The 11,108-nt window shown below is 38.3% G+C and overlaps 2 protein-coding genes across 2 annotated transcripts in view; both read left to right on the forward strand.

The window, feature by feature from the left end:
- The window catches only part of LOC122080124 (probable 2-oxoglutarate-dependent dioxygenase AOP1), a 61,470-nt gene that overhangs the window by 19,295 nt on the left and 31,067 nt on the right, over positions 1-11,108 (forward strand). The gene's annotated exons all lie outside the window — the stretch shown is intronic.
- Positions 9,481-11,108, forward strand: part of LOC122080125 (DNA-binding protein BIN4-like) — an 8,086-nt gene continuing 6,458 nt past the window's right edge. The window contains exon 1 of the mRNA XM_042647018.1: positions 9,481-9,670. The gene's annotated coding sequence lies outside the window, so the exon portion shown is untranslated. The remainder of the gene's footprint in view (positions 9,671-11,108) is intronic.

The following is an 11,108-nucleotide window of genomic DNA, read 5'->3' on the forward strand; positions in this document are numbered from 1 at the left end:
TTGTTGGAGCTTCTAATTGTTGATGCAAACTCAGCTTCCTGAAATTCCTGATTGTGGATCTGATAATTCTGGTTTGTTTAAGGGCTGTTGACTGATTATTCTGGACTGTTGTTGCTGTCTATTATTGGGTGGTTATTTGGTTGTTCTTTGGTCTACAAGTTCCTGTTGTTTGGGTCTAGTTTGACTTGTCAAATCTAGTCCTACATTACCCAGATGAATGATTGTGTACGAATGCAATGGAGAATCCGTGAAAGGCAACTTCAAGCTCAAGAATGTAAACCTAGAACGTGGGACGAGATGCAGTATGAGTTGGCAGGCATGTACCTATCTTAGCATGAACAAAACATGTACTTCCTTCCACCAGATGTCCAAAAGCCACCCACACTTGACAATAGCATGAAGGAATCATCGGCCTCTATTGTAAAAGAGCAACAAGAGAAGACACCTCTGACCAGTGAACTAGAGTCAAAAGTTGAGGTTAGTATTAAAATGTTTTCAGCCATTCCTATTGTTGAGGAAAAACTAGTCATTGATGTTCCCATCAACGAGACTCATGAGGGAGAAGTCGAAAGCAACAAAGTTGCCACAATGGACAATAAGGTTGAGACTAGGGAACTTGACACTACAACAACTGTGATGATTGTGAACAACCAAAAGGAAGATCCTAAGGAGTTCAAAAATGAAGTTGTGTTTGAACCATCAATGGAACCGATTAGGAACCACCAGGTAGATGAACCAAGAGAGCTTTATGTTGCATTGAAGTTAGAAGAGATCAAAGGTGCATATGTAGATGACCCTATGGATACATCCGAAGATGTTGAAGTTGAGCATGTGGAGTTTGTCATCCCATTAAAGTATCTTGAAGATTGAGCTCCTTACATTCTAGACTACATCTTTATCATCAAAGAGCTACCTGAATTTTTCTACGGCTTGAAGAGGGACGTGCACCATGATATAATCACCATCACACTCTACAAAATGCGAGGACGAATTTTTTCTAAGAGAGGGCGAGTTGATGTAGATAAGTCACTTGGGCTTATTTTATTACAAATAAGCATTGGGTTGTGTTATGTATGTGTTGGGCCTTTGATCCCATGGGTTTTTTTGAAATTAGCCATTTTAATAGGCCTAAAATATGGGTAGAAGGTAGGAAAACGGGATTTTATTCATTAGTTTAATTAGTTATTTAATTCAATAAAGGCCCATTAGGCCATTAGTTGGTTGTAAAGTCCTATATGGACTATTAGTTAGTTAGTCCTACTCCATGTTGGAGTCATAAAGTCAAGTCCTAGTCCTATTTTGAATTCCTAGTTATAGTAGGAGTGTCTAGTCCTATTGGGAAACTAGCTCCTAGTTGTAGTAGGAATGTCTAGTCCTATTGGGAAACAAGCTCCTAGTATTAGTATGATTGTCAACTTCCCCTCTATAAATAGAGAGGCATATGTTCCATTATCGGACAGATTTGAATGAAAGAAAGTTTGCATTTATGAAAGAAAGTTTGCAACTAAATGCTTAGAGCAGCTGAGATAGCTGTGGGTGAGAAGCCCAGGCTGAGATAACCACTTCTTTTATTCTCTTTCACTCTTCTCAACCCCACATTTGTTGTTTTATTCTTTTTTTTTTTTTTTTTTGTAACATTCAAGAGGTATAGTTCAGATTTTGATAAAAGTCTCCAGAAATCAGAACCGATCAGCAATCCTAGTGGGAATAGGAGAGAGATCGATCTCCTCTCTTTTTCTCTTCTGTACTCTGTTCAGCCAGGCATTCAATCAGGGTATTCCAGGCCTCATAAGGATCCCACGATCCTTACCTAGTCACTGTTGGAAGCATTCAGCTGTTGTTCTTGAAGGTTCCTCAGTTTTCTCTCCTGGGTCAGAAAATCAAGAAAGCTTGTAACTTCACAACCAGCCGTCAGAATCCTCTCAACTTTGGGGGTTTTTGTACCCTCCCTAGGGACTATCTACGCCCAAGAGTGCAACTCAATCGGACTCCTACAGCCCTGGCAGCACCTTTCTCTCTCCAGCTCTATAACAGGTCTTTCTCTCTCCTATCGGGTTAGGTTTTGGGCTGGTTTTGCTCTTATATGGGTATTGTATCCTTGGGGATTTATTTGATGGTATTATTTCTTTGTTTCTTACTCCTATTTATATTGTTTGGGGTTATAAATTGCGGAGCTAGTTACTTGTAATCTACTTCTGCATTAGCACTTCTCCACTTCATCCATCTCACTTTAATTCTCTGTGAGATATCATCCTCTATGTCACCTCCTTTATTTATGCTAGACCCCAGATATCTAAAATAGTCACTTTGAGGAATCTTTGTCTCCTTATTTTTCACCATTTCATTATGCATCATAGAGTGTCTAAAGTTAAAATTTACATACTCCGTCTTCGATCTACTAATCTTAAAACCTCTTGTTTCCAATTTTGATCTCTATAGCTCCAACTTAGTGCTAATCCCCACAGTCTCATCCACTAAAATGATGTCATCTGCGAAGAGCATACACTAGGGGACCTCGTCTAGCATGCTCTTGGTTAACACATTCATGATAAGTTCAAACAAATAGGGGCTTAAGGCCAATCCTTGATGTAATTCAATCGTAATTGGGAATTCCTTGCTTTGACCTCCCATAGATCTCCACAGGAAACTAGTTGAACACAAAGAGATTAAATTCTAATGTAAAACAGGGACTAATAGATGTGAAAACAGTAGCTTAATGAAGAGATGATAACACAGTAACCGATAGGGGTATTTAGGTAATTTCCAAGGTCAATTTAGGTCTCAGGAATTAAGAATAAATATACCAATCGAATTATGTAACTAGGACAGGGGTTAGAACACAAAACAGTAATTGATTATGGATAAAGAACAGAATTGGTTCCGGTTTAAACAAGGAAAATGAAAGTAGAAGCAGGATAAGGAGAAACTTGAATATATCTAAATCCAGCCTGTAGAACAGAACCAAATTGGAATTGAGTACTGTTCTTGGACTGATGAATGTGTATTCCAAATTTCAAATCAATCGGATGGCCAGTTTGCTTAATCTCAAAAAAACACCTTGCATGCAAACTTTCAGAAACTAGGGTTCTAATTGCAGAAAAGTTAAGAACTTACTTGACAATGGCAGAGATCAGAGATTGATAATAACACAAAACCAACAGTAGTAGGAGAGCAAGAACAGAATATTGAACCACCTGGGCTTCACACTGCAAGGCGTCGATTGGATCAGGCACCAACCCCTTCACCTTGATCACACACGAGGAATACCTTTGAGGAGAAGAATTGCAGCAGCAACTATGGTTTTTGTCAAAGTTGTGGGCTATGAATGAGCCCTCCCCTGCTTTTGTTTGACCTGAAAATAGGAGTTATGGGAAAAGTCCCCACCGATTCTTCTTGGACAAAGATTTAAAGTCCTAACATCATCCGATGATTTTAAGTGACAAAAATAAAAGAAATAAAAGAAGTGGAAATTAAATCCCCCCCCCCCTAACCGAGCTTGTTTAGAAGCTTGGCTATTACAGTTTGCAAATGGGAATTAAATCGCTAAAATTGACTCAATTTAACCAAAGCTGAACCTGGTTCAATTGGACTAAACCAAGACTAAAACATGAAATAAAAATCTAAGAAACAACTAAAACAGCAAGGAAGGAAAACAGCAACTAATTAGGCCACAGATTGGCATCCTCCCTTGGACTTCTTCCTACGTGAATAGGTCTTCAAATATGCATAAGGAGGTTTTAACAGTTTAGCAAGGCCCTAAAAATAGTTTCTAAGTTAGTTTACTTATTTTAGGAAACTAGATATTAGGAGTTTTCTACTTTTTATTATTTTTGGATCTGTAAATACGTGTAACCACCCTTCCCTACCGTATGAATGGAATAGAATTTGGATTTGAATTTTGTACCAAGAAGGCTTCCTCCTCTCTCTTCTCCCTTATCCCACTCTTCTCTTTCTTTTTCACTGTTCTCAGTAATATTCATGGTACTGTCCACTCTCTCCCTCTTCTCTGCAGATAGCACCACTATCAATCTGAGTTCTTCCGAGGCAGCAGTCCCTTCTTTTCTCCATCAAAGGTTGCTGAGCATACAAACTAGCAAGCTTTTCAGCCCCTGGTTTGTCAAAAATATAGCCTAGACCTGGGCTGGGCCTGTGTTGCAGCCAATCAATTCGTTGATTCCTAATCTAGGATAATGGTTGGGCTGCATCAATTTTGGTGTCAGCGCCTACCATCCTGTAGTCATGGATCCCAAAATTCTTAATCTTTTTGTTGTACTCCATAGATGGGTTTAAGCTCTTCAAATTGGGGTTCAAATTATGCAAAGGAAATTTCAGCATTTTCGGATGACTCTAGAAAAAAATTTTAAAGCCAAAAGAAACAGTCCCTTCTAAAGAGCTTGTTGTCCATGATGAAATTCTTAAGCCTATGAGGAGGAACAAGTGAAGGAAAAGAGAAGAAGAAAAGTTTGATGTTCATTACAAGTAGTGGTGCGTGTGGACGTGAGAGCAACAAATGTAAAGTTTGCGTCAACATGGAGCATAAACTAGTTGAACCAGTCGAATTCATGCTTCCACGTTGTGTTTTCAATAACAAACTTCTTGTCATTGATTTGGTATCGTTGGATCGTGGACACATTCGTAGGCTACACTAAATCGAAGAGGATTGTTGCGGGTGATAATGCGTTAAAGATCCTCCTCTACTTAAAAACTTGTGGCGAGTTTTTTGAATATAAGGGGGAGAGCAGTCCAATTTCATCCTATTAATATCTATTGGGTATGGGCTTTTAATTGTTCGGTTTTTATTTTATTTGTAATGGGCTGAATTATAAATAAGGCCCAAAATTGGGGGTCTAAAGAGATGTAAGCGAATTAATATTTTAATTACTGGTGGGGTCAGTAGAGATTACTTTAGGGTTTATATAATAAATTTTTTTTTATAAGGATCTGTGATGCCTATTCATCAGTTGTTAAAGTTTTATCTTGAGTAGAGTCCTGTTAGATTTAGTTTCTGTTTTGGGGATTTAGTAGTTTAGCCAGATAAGAGTCCTAACATTACGTTGGGATAAGGCTTCTTTTGTCATTTGTTATTGTTGTATATTAATTTTAGAAAACTAGATATTAGGAGGATTTTATTTTTTTATTATTTTTGGATCTTTAAATACATGTAATCAGCCCTGCATGCATATGAATGGAACATAGAATTTGTATTTGAATTGTGTAGGCAAGAAGGGCCTTCCTCTTTTTCCCTCTTTTTTCTCCCCTACCTCTCTCCTCTTTCATTTTCACTGTTATTGGAACTATTCACTTTCCCTCCTCTTTGTAGATCACATCAGGAAAATATCCTAGGCCTGAGCCTGTGTTGCAGCCAATCGATTTGTTGACTCTTAATCTAGGAAGAGGGTTGGTTGGCTGCATCAAAGCATTTGAGTGCAATGATTTTTGCCTTGCTTACCAATACAAGATTCCTTTGATGCATTAGCTGTGTTGGGCAGGACATACCGAGTACCAACCCAGCTTACCTCACCTCAACTCCACTAAGACTCATCTGAACTATTTGGGCTCATCTTCCATGTCCAAACAACTAGGTTGGGGTTTTATGCCGGCTGCAACTTGATGCAAGTAATGATATAGAAGTTATACACCATTAAAATGAAGGAAATAAACTTCTCACACTTCAACCTTGTCCTGCCTGCTACTTTTCTAGGCCATTCATTTTGAGCTCAAAATAAGGTAATGGAAAGATCAGCATTGGTGAGAATTCTGGAACAAAATTGGTTTTTGCCATGCTGGAAGTTCTTTTATTGTGCTGCCAGAAGGTGAAGTGAAGTTTAAGATATTAGTGTAATTTTGAGGCATTGTAGTTATTCTCCCTGATGTAGATAAGTCAGTTAATGGGCTTATTTTATTGCAAATAAGCCTTGGGTTGGGTTATGTATGTGTTAAGCCTTTGATCCCATGGGTTTTCTTTGTAATGGACCACTCTAATGAGCCTAAAATATGGGTAGAAAGTAGGAAAACGAGATTTAATTCATTAGTTTAGTTGGAGTCTTGTTTTGAGTCTATTTCCTTTGTTATTTCAGTTATTAGTCAGTTTAGGTTAGTTACCTACACCATGTTGGAGTTATAGTCCTAGTCCTATTATGAGTCCAAGTCTTGCTAGGAGTGTCTAGTCCTATTTTGAAACTAACTCCTAGTTATGATAGAATTGCTATTCTGCCCTCTTTAAATAGAGGAGCCTATGTACTCATAATGACAGATTTGAACAATGATGAATTAAGTTAGTGTTTGAGAGCCTTAGGGCTGTGAGTGATTCTTCCCCTCCCCCTTCTTTATGCGATTTCTCTCCCTCCCTGGTTAGATCTGTGCAATATCTCTGTTTCTGCAAAATCCTTATCATTCTCTCTCCTATGTCTGAAATCAAGAAAGCGCATAACTCTCAAACCAGCCTTCAGAAGCTCTTCATATTTGGGGGTTTTTATACCCTCCCTGGGGCCTACAACCGACCAAATTTGCAGCTCAATTGGAGCCCTACAGACCCGGCCGCACCTCTCTCTCTCTCCAGCTCTATAGCGGGTCTTTCTCTCTCCTATCGGGTTGGGTTTTGAACTGGTTTTGCTCCTATATTGGTATTATATCATTGGGGGTTTATTTGAGGGTCTTATTTCTTTGTTTCCTGGTCCTATTTGTCTTGTTTGGGGTTATAAACTATGGGGGTTAGTTTCTTGTACTCTACTCCTACATTACTCCCAGACCCTGCATGATGCGGATCTAGGTTCCAAAGCTGGAACTGGATCGCCTAATGGCCTGCCCAAATGAGGGAACTCAGTAATCAAGGCAGTATTGTAAATAAACAGAAGTTATGAAGGGAGTGGCAGAGTTATAAATAACCAGATTACTAATGAGCTAATTGGGACTTGGGAGATGGGACCTAAGGGGATTAATAATTATTTGGTGGGGATAAATCAGGAAGCAAAATAGAAGCAAGGGATATGGGAGAATTAAAGGCAAATAGAAGGGTATAATAGGAAATCAGATTAAAAGGGATTAAACACCAAACTCACGATTGGGGTTGTCTTAATCCTTGGAGCAAAACAGGGCAGGGCGGTAGACCAGCAAGCTCCGGCAGAGATTACTTCACCAACTCTTCCAGTAGTTTATATAGGAGCTATTGCCGTTTCATTCCTATTTGTTGTTATGATGTTCCATATTCAAATAGCGGAGATTCACGAAGAAGTATTGCGCTATTTACCGGTGAGTGGTATTATTGGACTGATCTTTTGGTGGGAAATGTTCTTCATTTTAGATAATGAAACCGTTCCATTACTACCAACCCAAAGAAATAAGACCTCTCTGAGATATACGGTTCCTGCTGTCGGCTGATCATGAAACTTCAGACGTAGGCTGAGCACCCAGTGCTCTCTTGAATCCCACAAGTAGTTGCCACAAAACAGTACACAAAAGGAAGCGGTTGCACCTGCAACTCAGATCTGGCAGCAGGTTTGAGTTCAGCTTTGTTGCAGGTCTTGTTCCTCACCACTGGAAAGACATTTGAGGCTGCAACTCTAGTGTTTAGGTCGCCAATAGAGAGGTTCTCACACCCTAAATCTCAGGCTTATCTGAGGGGTATCGATGGAGATCGATCTCCAATTCTAGGGCTGAAAGTATCGCCCAGAACAAAGTAATTTTCAGGTACAAGAAATAAACAGCAAAGAAATAGGGAAAATATTAGAGAAAAGAAGAAGATAAGACGGGAGAAGAAGAGAAGGAGATTAGGGAAGGAGAGAGACTATTAGAAAGGGGAAAGAAGAGAATCACCCACGGCAGCCATGGTTCACACCCAAAATCTCAGCCAACTTTTAATTCTCCAAAATCTGAAATCTCCATTGAGTTATATCAATATAAAGGCAAGCAAAGTGTAAAAATTGAAGCTAAATAAATTGGAAACTAGCCTAAATAGCAACTGAAATAAAATTCAATATCCCTACTAAACTTGACCACACCCTACACTAATAATTAAGGAAACAAAACTTCTAATTAATTCCAAAATTTCCCACGCCTAACTGCATCACTGCAGTAGCTGGAGCCTTATGCACTGAGTTGCTTTATCTTTTTTTCTTTCTCTATGTAATGGAGAACCTTAGGGAAGAAGGGAAGAGTCACACAGGGGAGGGGAGGAAATTCACACGACCAAGCATAATCACCAACTTCACCCAAAATAATTAATTCATCATTCAAATCATTCTCTACATGTCCATGACTATAGCCAATATATAGAAAATAAAGACATGAAATTAGGAACTCTACTAACATAGTATCTAGCCTAAGCTAGGAAATAACTATAAAAGGAAACTAATGCAAAGGAAATAAATCCTAACTCCTACATTCAAATCTGAAAAATAAAAGGCATGAAATGAAATACTAACTACTAATTTTATTTCCAACACTTGTTAGACCAAAACCCTGGGCTGGACCGGTTTTTCTTGGCTCTTGGCTTCCAAAGCTGATTATGTTGGTCCAACCAGGTAAGGGCAGTCGTATCTGCATCACCATATTATAAGAAAAATTCAACTCTGAAACTTTAACAATTGATTGCAAAAACTCATCATGTTCCTAAAATTCCTTCAAATTTTGTAGTTAAACTGCAATTTTTTCTTTTTGGGTCAGGTAAAAAAAATTGTTCACAGAGAGCTGAAGAGATTTTTCAGAGAGAATACACAAACTCCTTCCTATCACGTGATATTACATTGAATTACAGCATATAATAACACAAAATGAAATGGTCAAATCATTCTTGCAATTCATTTAGCGCTCATCCAAAAGTAGATGTTTTATCCTAAGAACTCCGAAAGACCCTTTTGCTACCAACTCAACTAGAACCCATCTACTACCTAAACATTGTTCGATTTCAATTTGTGCTGAAAAAGACTAACACCTAGTTCAGTGCATGAAATGAAATCCATAAGTATTTGAGGTGAACTGTATCAAGGTCTTCATATTTGGATGTATGAAAAATAAAAATCAAGTTCTTCGTATACGGTGTGTGAATAGTTACGCCAATTATTTGAATTATATTAATTCCTTGATAAGAATATGGGATCACTGGATGGATCAGTTATTTTGTCAGTTTATGGATATGTTATCCTATTTTAATGAGTTATCTTGATTTTGGAGTATCTCTCTCTCTCTCTCTCTCTCTCTCTCTCTCTCTCTCTTCTCTTCTCTTCTCTTCACATGGTATCAAAGCCTTGATCTCTAAAGGAGAAATCGATCAAATCTCATCTTTTCATCATCATTTCAACCTCTCTTCTCCAACTAATGTTGTTACAGGTTCTTCACAAAGGTCCACGATTTCTTAGAGGGGGTGGTTTCATCCCCTAGCTTGCTGAATTTTTGAATAAAGAATTGATTGGTTGTGATCAATCATATGATGTGAAGGATTGACTCAAAGTGATTGATTGTTGGGTTTTTATGGTTTGAAGATTGAAGTGTTCAAGGATTGGAAGAATCGACCAAAGCTGTCAGGGTTTGGACTCTCTGCCAAAATCGATTTTGGTCATATCTCTATACTCTTGCTTCAGTTTGGAAAACCCTTTGGAGGTTTTCTTTAGTATCTCATCAAGGACATGCTGTCCAATTTTCAGCTTTGTTGAAGCATTTCAGACCCCAACCGCAGGTAACCCTAATTTTTCCCTAGTTAGATTTTTGCAATTTGAGTTAATCCTTCATCGATTGGTGTTTTGGTGGAATTTTGTCCAAAGATTTCAGTTTTTCTCTTATTAAGATTGATCAGTTTTATAAGATCAATCAATTGTGTGATCTATTCTTTGTGAATATATTTTTTATTCTCTAGTAATTCTCTGTTATATTTTTTGCATCAATGGCTGATACTGAAGCAAAGAATGTTGTCACTGAGGTGATATCCTCATCCTCTCATTGAATCACAAAGAAGAAGCTTGCAGGAGATGCCAATTTTCAACAATAGAAGAAAATTGGGTAGTTGGTTTTATCTGGTCGTGACCAGCGAGGTCATCTTACAAAGGTGAAGTCTGATACTGATACTACATGGGATACTATTGATGCACGTATTATGGGACAACTATTGAACTCGATGGATAAATCTATCATTGATATTGTTACTCACATCGATACTATGAAGGAGTTGTAGAATTATTTGAATTTCTGTATTCTAGACAGAATAACCTTTTGGACAGAATAACCTTTCTCGTATCTATGAGCTATCTCAAGATTTTTATAGGGTTGATTGGAAAGGTCAACCTCTGACTCAATACTTTGTTGATTTCAAGAAGATGTATGAGGAGTTGAACTCTCTACTTCCTATTAGTAGTGATGTCCAGAAGATGCAGAACTAGCGATAGCAACTCGTAGTTATGGGCTTTTTGGGTGGTCTTGGACTGAAATATGATGCTGTCAGATCCCAGATTCTTGGAGGTGACAATGTGGCATCTCTTGCAGACACTTTTTCTCTAGTTTTACGGGTAGCTCAAGAGAATTCTCATGATCTTGCTGCTCTTATGTCTCAAAATAATAATCGAGATGAGGTCCGTAATACTGGCAGTGGAGGTGGTAAGGGGCAACTTCTAGTACTTCCAATACTTCAGATGGTTCAGGGGCAACATGAACATGCACTATTGTGGCAAACCAAGACATATCTAATGCTTTTGTTGGAGAACTTTATAACAAACCCCTTCACCAGCAGTTTGCCAATCATATTTTTTAAGGTGGTAAGGCAACGGAGGTGTTTGAGGGTCTTTCGGAGCGCCTTAGCAATAAGGCGGGCATAAAGCGTTGCCTTATGGACTAAAGCGTTCTTGTGTAATTTTTTTATAAAACCAATGTATTTGACTCAAATCCTAGTTGAATTGATGGAGAATTAGGGAAGGGAGGGGAAATCAGAGTAAAGATGGGGAAAAGGAGGATCACACTAACACACTCATTCAATAATCAAATTGCTCTCTAAATCTTCAGTCGATTACAACCAATATATAGAAAAATAGGAACATGAAATTAGAAACTTAACTGGAATGGAAACTAGCCTAAACTAGGAAACAACTATAAAAGGAAACCAAAGCAAGGAAATAAATCCTACTCCT

Source organism: Macadamia integrifolia, chromosome 5, assembly GCF_013358625.1.
Source record: "Macadamia integrifolia cultivar HAES 741 chromosome 5, SCU_Mint_v3, whole genome shotgun sequence".
Lineage (NCBI taxonomy): Eukaryota > Viridiplantae > Streptophyta > Magnoliopsida > Proteales > Proteaceae > Macadamia > Macadamia integrifolia.